General features: G+C 46.7%; 1 protein-coding gene and 1 long non-coding RNA gene across 7 annotated transcripts in view; one reads left to right on the plus strand and one right to left on the minus strand.

Annotated features, from left to right (window-relative positions):
- Positions 1-10,062, plus strand: part of CEP128 (centrosomal protein 128) — a 205,401-nt gene that overhangs the window by 85,773 nt on the left and 109,566 nt on the right. The window lies entirely within an intron of this gene.
- Positions 1-10,062, minus strand: part of LOC308459262 — a 40,755-nt gene that overhangs the window by 9,036 nt on the left and 21,657 nt on the right. The window lies entirely within an intron of this gene.

Below are 10,062 nucleotides of genomic sequence, written 5' to 3' on the forward strand. Positions count from 1 at the left end.
ATTCTGTAGATAAGGCCTTTCACAATGTCACATTATGAATACTTAGTCCTAATCTTGTACATGGGAAGTTCTGTTATTTTTCTTCTATTATAAAAGTGATTGCTACTATCCATTATTGTAGTTCTTAGCTTCTGCTAATGTATGCAGCTGCCTCATTTAAACTTCATAATTATGGAGTATCCGAAGCATTAGATGTTATATTTTTCTATACAGCATAAGCTGATGTTCATTAAAGACAATTATTTTTGCATGGATTTTGTTCTTAGTTTTTCTAAATTGCGTAAGGGAGGAGAAATATTTGTATCATCCGAGCACACTCTTTGAATCGTTAAATCTTTCATAACTGGACTGAGCATCCTTGAAGTGTAATTGACAATTAGTTTTATATTAAACTAAAACTTTTGTTTTTTAAAGAAACCTTAAGATTAAAAGAAAGCTAATCTTCTAAATTAACCAGTGTTTAAAACCAATTCTACAAAAGGAAACATTAACAAAATGTAATAAAAACAGTAAATATTCATTTGATAAGAGCAATGAAAATCCTTTGCCCTTTGATCTCCGCTAATTCATTAATTGGATTACTGTAGACAGCCTTGCATACAAAAAGATTTCTGTGGCATAATTTTGCTCTGTTTACCTTCTCCCTCATGAATTAAAGGAGGGAACATCTTATAGATTCTTTTTATCTGTATTGCAGATATTTTGCTTTATTGTACATATATGAATTATGCCAGTTAAAAGTTCTGTGCATCACAAATCTCTAAAGAGGATTCTGGATGGATTAGAGAGGGGCAATTTTTGTCTGTCAGCCTCATCCCTGTGCAGATGTAACATTCTAGATCTCTTTAACCGTGAGCAAGAGTTTGCAAAGATCCACCCACAAGCTTCCTTCTTCCTGCTTTCTCACCGGAAAACTTCCTCTTCTCTTCATGGTTTGCTTTAAACATTCTGTAATATTACGTTGCCATTGGTGCTAAATGTGGTTAACACTATTGGGATTCCTCATAATCAAGGCTATAATTATAGAGCACAAATCTGGTAATCATGCTTCATGACTTTGCTGATGCATATGAAATGCCATAGAATACAACACCAATCCTGGCCCAACTGCACTGGCTGCCAATTAGTTTCTGGGCCCAATTCAAAGCGCTGGTTTTGACCTGTAAAGTCTTAAACGGCTAAGGACCGCAACACCTGAATGACTGCCTTTCTCTGTATGAACTGACCTGGACCCCGTGATCATCATTGGAAGCCCTTTGTGTGCCCCCTCCATGAGAGGTCTGAAGTGTGGCAACACAAGAACGAGCCTTTTCTGTGGTGGCTCCCCACTTGTGGAATGCTCTCCCCAGGGAGGCTTGCTTGGCGCCCTTGTTACATATCTTTGGGTACTGGGCAAAATATTTTCTCTTCTCACAGACCTTTGGCTAATTAAACAATTTATGGTCTTTTAAACTGTGTTTGTGGGGGTTATTGTTTGTTACTATGTTATGTATTTTGTGTTTTCATATTGTAAACTGCCCTGTGGTCCCCAGATGAAGGGCAGAATAGAAATTCAAAAAATGAAAATAAGTACATAAACAGGATACAGTAAATTGTAGATAGCAGAATTAGTGTGAGAGGAGGGAAGGAAAGAAGCCGATAGCGTGCTTCAGATCCTCTCATTTTGGGCAGCAGATCAAGAGCATCACTTCTGCACCAATTCAGATCTCACACATGCATCTTCTCTCTCTCTCTCTCTCTCTCTCTCTCTCTCTCTCTCTCACACACACACACACACACACACACACACACACAGAGAGAGAGAGAGAGAGAGAGAGAGAGACTGACTTTCTGGATTGAAAAATACTGATTTATCAGTCCGTTTGTTATCCTTGAAGAAATTAATGTGAAACATTCAGATAATCAGAAGAATTTGCCTATGCCTGGTTTAAAACACCTGTCAGCTGCACCCATCATGGCTAGTGGTCGGGGTGATGGGAGCAATGGCCATAGTGTTCCCTGACCTTCCAGAAGAATTTCACTCTTTTGCAAAGTCACAACCTCCCTTAGAAAAATAATCGTCATAGGTAAAGGGACTCCTGACCATTAGGTCCAGCCGTGACTGACTCTGGGGTTGCAGCGCTCATCTTGCTTTATTGGCCAAGGGAGGGAGCCGGCGTACAGCTTCTGGGTCATATGGCCAGCATGACTAAGCAGCTTCTGGCGAACCAGAGCAACGCACGGAAACGCTGTTTAGCTTCCCGCCGCAGTGGTACCTATTTATCTACTTGCACTTTGGTGTGCTTTCGAACTGCTAGGTGGGCAGGAACAGGGACCGAGCAATGGGAGCTCACCCCGTTGCAGGGATTCGAACCGCCGACCTTCTGATTGGCAAGTCCTAGGCTCTGTGGTTTAACCCACAGCGCCACCCGCGTCCCTGTCATAGGTATATATGTGTGTTATTGGAATCTCTTGCAGCGGTTACTGTCATAAAAAAGCAATTATTGCCAAAGCATTCACCAGGAAGTGGGGAATCTTAAACTCCCCTCTGTTGTTTTTGTGCTTTGGGCCTGTAGCAGTATTGAAGGGAGTATCTAAGAAAGTTGCTGTTCTTTAAATTTGCAGTCCATGTAGGAAAAGGAAGAGTTTTATTTGGAGTACAATTTGCATCAGTTTTGACAAGAATATTAAGTAGTTTAAGGTTAAATCCAGAGCATATCTAATTGGGGTTGCACTCATTATTCACATATAACTTACCTAACAACACAACTCTGAGCTCTGATGAATGGTGTTCACTTAAATAGCAAATAGCGAGGAATTATTCCTGTTAATTGTGCATACTGCTGTAACAAATGCTATATTACACACCCATTTGCAGGATAATGCTAAGTCACTGGTGTATACTATATGTTGCCGTATGGTACACAATTAGCAGGAATAGCTGCAGACCTACTTGAATTATTTATTCAGAAGAATAAAAAAATGAAAGATTAAAGAATAGAAGAGAAATGAAATGCGTATGGAAATTAACACAAGGTCACTTATCTGAAACATCTGGATATCTATGGAGAATGCAGTTTTGTTTTGTTTTTAAAGTTGACTTTAATGTTATAGGTGGCTGTCTTTTAAGTAACCTTTCCCTATCTGGTATTGCCTCATTGGTTCCTAATTGGTGAACTGTGGAGCCCAGGGGGTCTGCATAACCCACCCAGGAAGTCCGTGGTACCATTCACATAACAAAAACTAACATAGAAATATCAACGTTTTCAAAAGTAGGTGGTCCATGGCTTAGCTTTTGAAAAACAGGAGGTCTGCAGTACTTGGCTAATTGGGAACCACGGTGTGATGGGACAATGAGCTGCTTGTGCGTAAAATCCAAGTCCCTCAGAGTTTGGTCATGTTTCCAAACCTCTGTCTGTAACGGAGCCCCTTAAACATGGCTCCGTCAGTCGCTTGCAGATTCCGACAGTGGTTGCTTTCGGAATCGCTTCCAACATAAAAGCTCCTTAACGGAAACACGTCTTCTGGACTCCCTGCGTGACAGTTTCCGGCGAGGAGTGGGTGTCCCTACAGGAGGTCCTGAAACCTCCCCACTGTTTTCGCTGGAAGTGTCTCGGAGCCATCCCTCCTGCTCACTTTCCCTCAGCTCAGCTCTTCTCCCCCTACTGGTTCCCTCTTCAGCTGCTGAGTCTCTCCCAACCTGTGTGAGCCCTTCCACCTCCCTTCCTTCCGATGCCAGTTCCCTGACATCCACCTCCCCTCCAGGGCCCCCTTCACCCCCTCCCGCCCCCTCCTCTATGGGCGGTGAGGAGGCAAAACCCCGGAAGGAACTTCCTTCACCTTCCGATGTCTCGAACACTTCTCTCCACCTGTTGCGGTTCCTGGTCTCGAAGTACTCCTCCTCCTCAGAGTCCATCTCCCCTTCCCCTTCCGAATCCGCGAATCCTTCCAACTCCTCCTCCTCATCGGTGGTCCCAAAGTATTCCCTCCGGAACCTCTCCACAGGCTGAGGTTTCCTTGGGAACCTTTGATGGAACGTTTCTATCAATACCTCGTCATTGATATCTTCTGCCATTACCCAAGTGTTTTCTGACTCCGGTTCTCCTTCCCACGCTACCAAATACTCCACCTGATCCCCCTTCCACCTGGCGTCGAGGATTTCTGCCACATGGCTGCTGCATTCCCTTTCTTCTATGATCGGTCCCCGAGTGGACATCCCTTCTCGTCCCCCCTCATACGGTGACAGTAACGACCTGTGAAATACTGGGTGCAGTTTCATGTGGTTGGGTAACCGGAGCCTGAAAGCCACTGGGTTGACTTGTTGAATGACCTCAAAGGGACCCAACCTCCTGGGTCTTAATTTCTTACAACCTCCTTTGAACGGCAACCCTTGGGTTGACAGCCACACCCGATCTCCCACCCTTATGGTTTCACCTTCCCTTCGGTTCTTGTCTGCCTGCCTCTTGTATTCTTCCTTCGCCCTTTCTAAGTTGAGTTGGAGCTGACGATGGATTGCTTCCATTTCTTCTACAAAATGCTCGGCTGCCGGGACGCTCCATCTCTCCCCTCCTCCCCCTGGGAATGCCCTGGGATGACACCCATAATTAGCCAAGAAGGGGCTCATCCCTGTGGACACATTCTCTGCATTGTTGTAGGCAAATTCCGCCAGCGCCAACCTCTCTACCCAGTCATTCTCTCTGTCATTGACATAACACCTCAGGTATTGCTGGAGGACACCGTTTGCTCTTTCCGCCTGCCCGTTGGTTTCAGGGTGCCGGGCAGTCGAAAAGTTGACCTCCACCTGCAGTAAGCTCATGAGCTTCCTCCAGAACCTGGAAGTAAATTGTTTTCCCCTGTCTGAGACCACCCTCAATGGCACCCCGTGCAACCTAAAAATGTGTTCTACAAATAACTTCGCTGTCTCTTCCGCCGTGACTGCATGCGAACAGGCTACAAAGTGGCACATCTTTGTTAGTAGGTCTACCACCACCATGATGGCTGTTTTCCCATTGGACTTCGGCAGATCAGTCATAAAATCTATCGACACTGCCTCCCAAGGTCGTTCTGGGGTTGGTAAGGGTTCTAATAGCCCCGCCGGTGCCCGCCTCTCCCCTTTGGCTCGCTGGCATTGCTCACACCCTCTTACATAGTCCCGTACATCTTCCCTCACCTTAGGCCACCAAAATTCCCTGGTGACCAACCACATGGTTTTGTGTTGCCCAAAATGCCCCGACGTGGGGCTGTCGTGCAACTGCTTGAGTACCCTCCCCCTTAAGTCTCCTTCGGGGATATACAGTGCCCCTTTGTAATACAACACTCCATTTCTTTCCTCAAAACCCCCTGGTTCCTCTCCCTCACCCCTAAGACCTCTGAGCTTATTCTGGGCATATTCATCATTCTCTGTTTCCTCTACCAGTTCTCTTTGCCCCACCAATGCCGCCCCACACACCCAGCGGTCCTCTGGGATGACATGTCTCTCTTCGGGTTCCCCCTCCCCTTCCAAATATTCAGGTTTGTGTGAGAGAGCGTCCGCCCTAACATTTTCTGGACCTGGCACATAACAAATTTCAAAGTGAAATTTGGAGAACTCCTGGGCCCATCGCACTTGCCGTTGGTTGAGCACTTGTGCCGTTCTCCAATACTCTAAGTTCTTGTGGTCCGTGCACACTTGCACCTTATGTTGTGCCCCAATTAATAAATGCCTCCATCTCCTGAACGCTTCATGAATGGCAAGTAGTTCTCGGTCATACACCGTGTAGTTCCTCTCAGATTTGTTCAGCTTTCGCGAAAAAAAGGCACACGGTCTCCACTCTGACTCCTCCTTCCCAGGCTGCAGAAGCACCGCCCCCACAGCCGGTCTGATGCGTCCGTCTCCACTCGCATCGGTTCTTGTAAATCCACATGCAGGAGCTGTGCTTCCGAAGCAAACGCCCTTTTCAGCTCCTCAAAAGCTCGCTCCGCCTCCGCCGTCCAAACGAATTTCCTCTTACTGCTGAGACAGTCCGTAATGGGAGCCGTCAAGTGGGCAAAATTTCTGATGAACTTCCGATAGAAGTTTCCAAATCCAAGGAATCTTTGCACATCCTTCCTTGTTTTCGGTGTTTTCCATTCCAGTACCGCTTGGACCTTGCCAGGATCCATGGCCAATCCCTTGTCCGACAAGCGGTACCCCAGGAATTCCACCTCCTTGGCATGAAACTGACACTTCTCTAGCTTCACCCACAGCTGATTGGCTTGCAGTCTGCCCAACACTTCCCTGACGTCTTTTACATGCTGCTCCTCAGTCTCTGAATATACTAACACGTCATCTAAGAAGGCCACACAATTCTTGTAAAGCAAAGGCCCCAGGACGTGGTTCATAAACGATTGAAAGCACGCGGAGCCTCCTTGTAGGCCGAAGGGCATAACTAAATATTCAAATGCCCCCAAAGGGGTGAACATGGTGGTTTTCCATTCATCCCCCTTCCTTATTCGTATCAGGTTGTACGCCCCCCTCAGGTCCAGTTTAGTAAAAATCTTTCCCTTCCTGACCCTTGTCAAAATGTCATCAATTCTGGGCATCGGGAAAGTCACTGGTTCTGACACTGCATTTAAGGACCTGAAGTCCACTACAAGCCTGGGTTTGTCCGTGTTTTTTTTGTCCACAAAAAACACTGGGCTGCCCCCCACCGCCCTGGACTCTCTGATGAACCCTCTCTTCAGGTTCTTGTCAATGAACTCTCTTAGCTCCTGCATCTCTCTGTCTGACATGGCGTACAGCTTGCCTACAGGGAGCTGTGCCCCAGGGAGTAAATTGATTTGACAGTCAAAGGGCCTATGTGGGGGTAGTTTGTCTGCCTCCCTCTCGCTGAAGACGTTGCTCAGGTCGGCGTATTGTTGGGGAACCTTCCCCTTCTCCGTTACTTCCGTCCCTGCTAGAGTGGCTCTGGCCCCTCCTTGAGCCTCCCGCTCTTTGCAGTGTTCTAGACAATGTGCTGACCCAAAGGAGACCACTCTCTGATGCCAGCCCACTAGCGGATCATGTAACGCTAGCCAGCTCATCCCCAAAATAATGGGAGCTCCTCCCAAGGTAGCCACATTAAACGCTATTAGCTCAGTGTGTCTTGCTACCCTCATTATCATTGGGACGGTCTGCTGGCTGACTTCTCCTCCCAGCAGCTCCCTTCCATCGATCGTGGTCACCTGCAAAGGGTTACTTAAAGGGATAGTCTGTATCTGGTGCTCAGCAGCAAACTCCTTACTCATGAAATTGCAGGAGCTGCCTGAGTCCAATAGCGCCTTTATCTTTAGTGGGTGTCCGTTAGGCAGCTCTAGTAACACCTCTATCACTAGGGCGGGTTTAGGAGGTTCCGGCGTGGGCACTTTCACTGCTCTTTGGCCTGGCTGCTGTGCCCCGACGGTGGCAGCCAGGCGTTGGCTTTTACTTGCTCCGGTACCTTTTCCTCCCTCTCCCCAACAGCTCCCGCCATTCCTTGCCATTCCTTTCTTTGGGGGCAGACTCTGGCAAAATGACCTGGCTGTTGGCAGAGATAACATTTCTTGGCGCCCTTTCCCTCCTTCTTCCGCTCTTCACTGGGCTTTGAAACTGCGCGCGCGCGCGCTGTTCCAATTTCCATCGGCTCTCCCGGCGGGAACGGTGGCTCTGGAATCTCTGGAATGCGAAGCTCCCTCCAACGTTCCCCCTTCCCTTCCCGCCTCTCCAAGGCTCTCGCCTCTTGGCGCGCTCCTATGGTCAGCGCTGATTTGGTCAGCTGGTCCATAGACTCCGCCCTGGGCGCCCGGGAAAGTTCATCCTTTACCGCCGAAGCAAGCCCTTCTTCAAAGAGCATTTGAATGGGTTCCGCCGATAGATCCCACCCCAATTTATGGATCAACATGGTAAACTCAGTCCAGTACTCACGCACAGATCGGCTCCCCTGTTTGCACGCCATTAACTGTCTGCGTACCACTCCCTGCTCAATATCGCTGGAAAACATCAAATCCATTGCACGAAAAAACTTCCTCGTATCCTTCAGGATGTCATTGTTTGTTGCCATCAGGGGCCTCACCCAGTCTTTCGCCCCCTTTTCGAGATGCCCAATCACAAAAGCCACCCGCGATTCCTCGTCGGGAAAGTCATCAAACTGCAGATTAAGGGCATATTGCATCTCTGTCCTAAAGAAATGATAGTCCTTGGGCTCCCCCCCAAACTTCTGCACCAATCCTGGCAACTTTCTGGCGAGCGGGGTGGTTTTCCCCTTCTCTGCATCTTGAGCCCTCCTCTCCTCGAGCCTCGCCGTCTGCAGCGCTAGCTGGACCTCCAACGCCCGGTACCTTTCCTCCAGGCTTGGACCCGCTCCAGCTCCTGCTTCTCCGGTTCCGGCTGGGTTGCTCATGATGCCTTCTCCTGCACAAACTGCTCACAGAGACTGTCGGAATGCTGTGATGGGACGATGAGCTGCTTGTGCGTAAAATCCAAGTCCCTCAGAGTTTGGTCATGTTTGCAAACCTCTGTCTGTAACGGAGCCCCTTAAACATGGCTCTGTCAGTCGCTTGCAGATTCCGACAGTGGTTGCTTCCGGAATCGCTTCCAACATAAAAGCTCCTTAACGGAAACACGTCTTCTGGACTCTCTGCGTGACAGTTTCCGGCGAGGAGTGGGTGTCCCTACAGGAGGTCCTGAAACCTCCCCACTGTTTTCGCTGGAAGTGTCTCGGAGCCATCCCTCCTGCTCACTTTCCCTCAGCTCAGCTCTTCTCCCCCTACTGGTTCCCTCTTCAGCTGCTGAGTCTCTCCCAACCTGTGTGAGCCCTTCCACCTCCCTTCCTTCCGATGGCAGTTCCCTGACACTCGGGTTAAGAACTTTGCTTCAGGATGAGAACAGCAATCACACGGCAGCGGCGTGGTGGCAGCAGGAGACCCCATTAGCTAAAGTGGTACCTCATGTTAATAACAGTTTCAGGTTAAGAACGGACCTCCAGAACAAATTAAGTTCTTAATCCGAGGTACCACTGTATTTACTTTTATTCAGAAAAGTAGGTCTTATAGTGAAAGGGATGTCAATGTTTACAGCCCAACTGTAATTCTGAAGAAATTCTGACTGAAAAGCAGGCAAACATTCGGTAAAAAAATAAATAAATCCTGCTTTTGTTCCAGGGATCCAGAGTGTTACAATAATTAATAAAACAGGCTACTCTTGTGCTGGCCATAAAAACAAATTGTTTCCTTCATAAATCTCCACATTTATAGAGGCCTGAGGGTGTGGAAAAATATTGTTTGTAAAAAGAGAAAGAGAAAGAGAGAGGCTGGTGCATGAAAAGATATAAAATAGACTGTGCAAAAAGAATAACTCTGCACTTTTAGTCAATGGCAGCTTTTGTGTCCACCGAACCTTGGCAGGGTGAGTACTTTGAATCTACAGTACTATTTAAGTGACAAGAATAATAAGCTTCAACACTTCCGCTGGAAGAATAAAGTGTTTGTCAGGACTGTTATAACTTTCCTGGGATCCTTTTTAAAATAAAAAATAAAAAAGCATTAAAAATAGCTCAGAAAACCTACATCAAAGGCTGTGCCAGTAAATGAATGTTGATATCTCTTTTCCATGCGAACCACAATGCAGGAAAGCCTTCTACAAAGATATTTCACTGCAAAAGAATAAGATGCCCCTAGTGTAGAATTTTTATACTAAGAACTTTGCACCCGTTGCATTTTAAAACTGTTTTGAGTCGCTAATGCGTGAACATTTAAGGATAATACAATAATTTCTTACAATATTATATTTCTTATGAGATGCTTTTTATTCTAAGAACAAGTTGGCCTTGCTTGGTGCACTTTTAATTCAAGTAATGGGATTACAACCACTGAACAACTTTAACTCCAGCTACACAGAACTTAAAATGTGCTGGGTAGGTAGTTTCAATAAAAATGTGAAATGGCAAAATATACAGCAACTACATAAACAAAAGGGTATCCTGGGAAACCAGATCAGCTTTCCAGACCAGAGTTCCTAAATGGTGGTGCAGTGTTCTTTTAAAATGTAAACAGGAGAAATTCCCTGCAGCACCTTTTAATATGGCAGGAAATGCAATTTACCCATGAGGT

The sequence above is a fragment of the Podarcis pityusensis genome (genome assembly GCF_964106645.2).
Source record: "Podarcis pityusensis genome assembly, chromosome: 1".
Taxonomy (NCBI): domain Eukaryota; kingdom Metazoa; phylum Chordata; class Lepidosauria; order Squamata; family Lacertidae; genus Podarcis; species Podarcis pityusensis.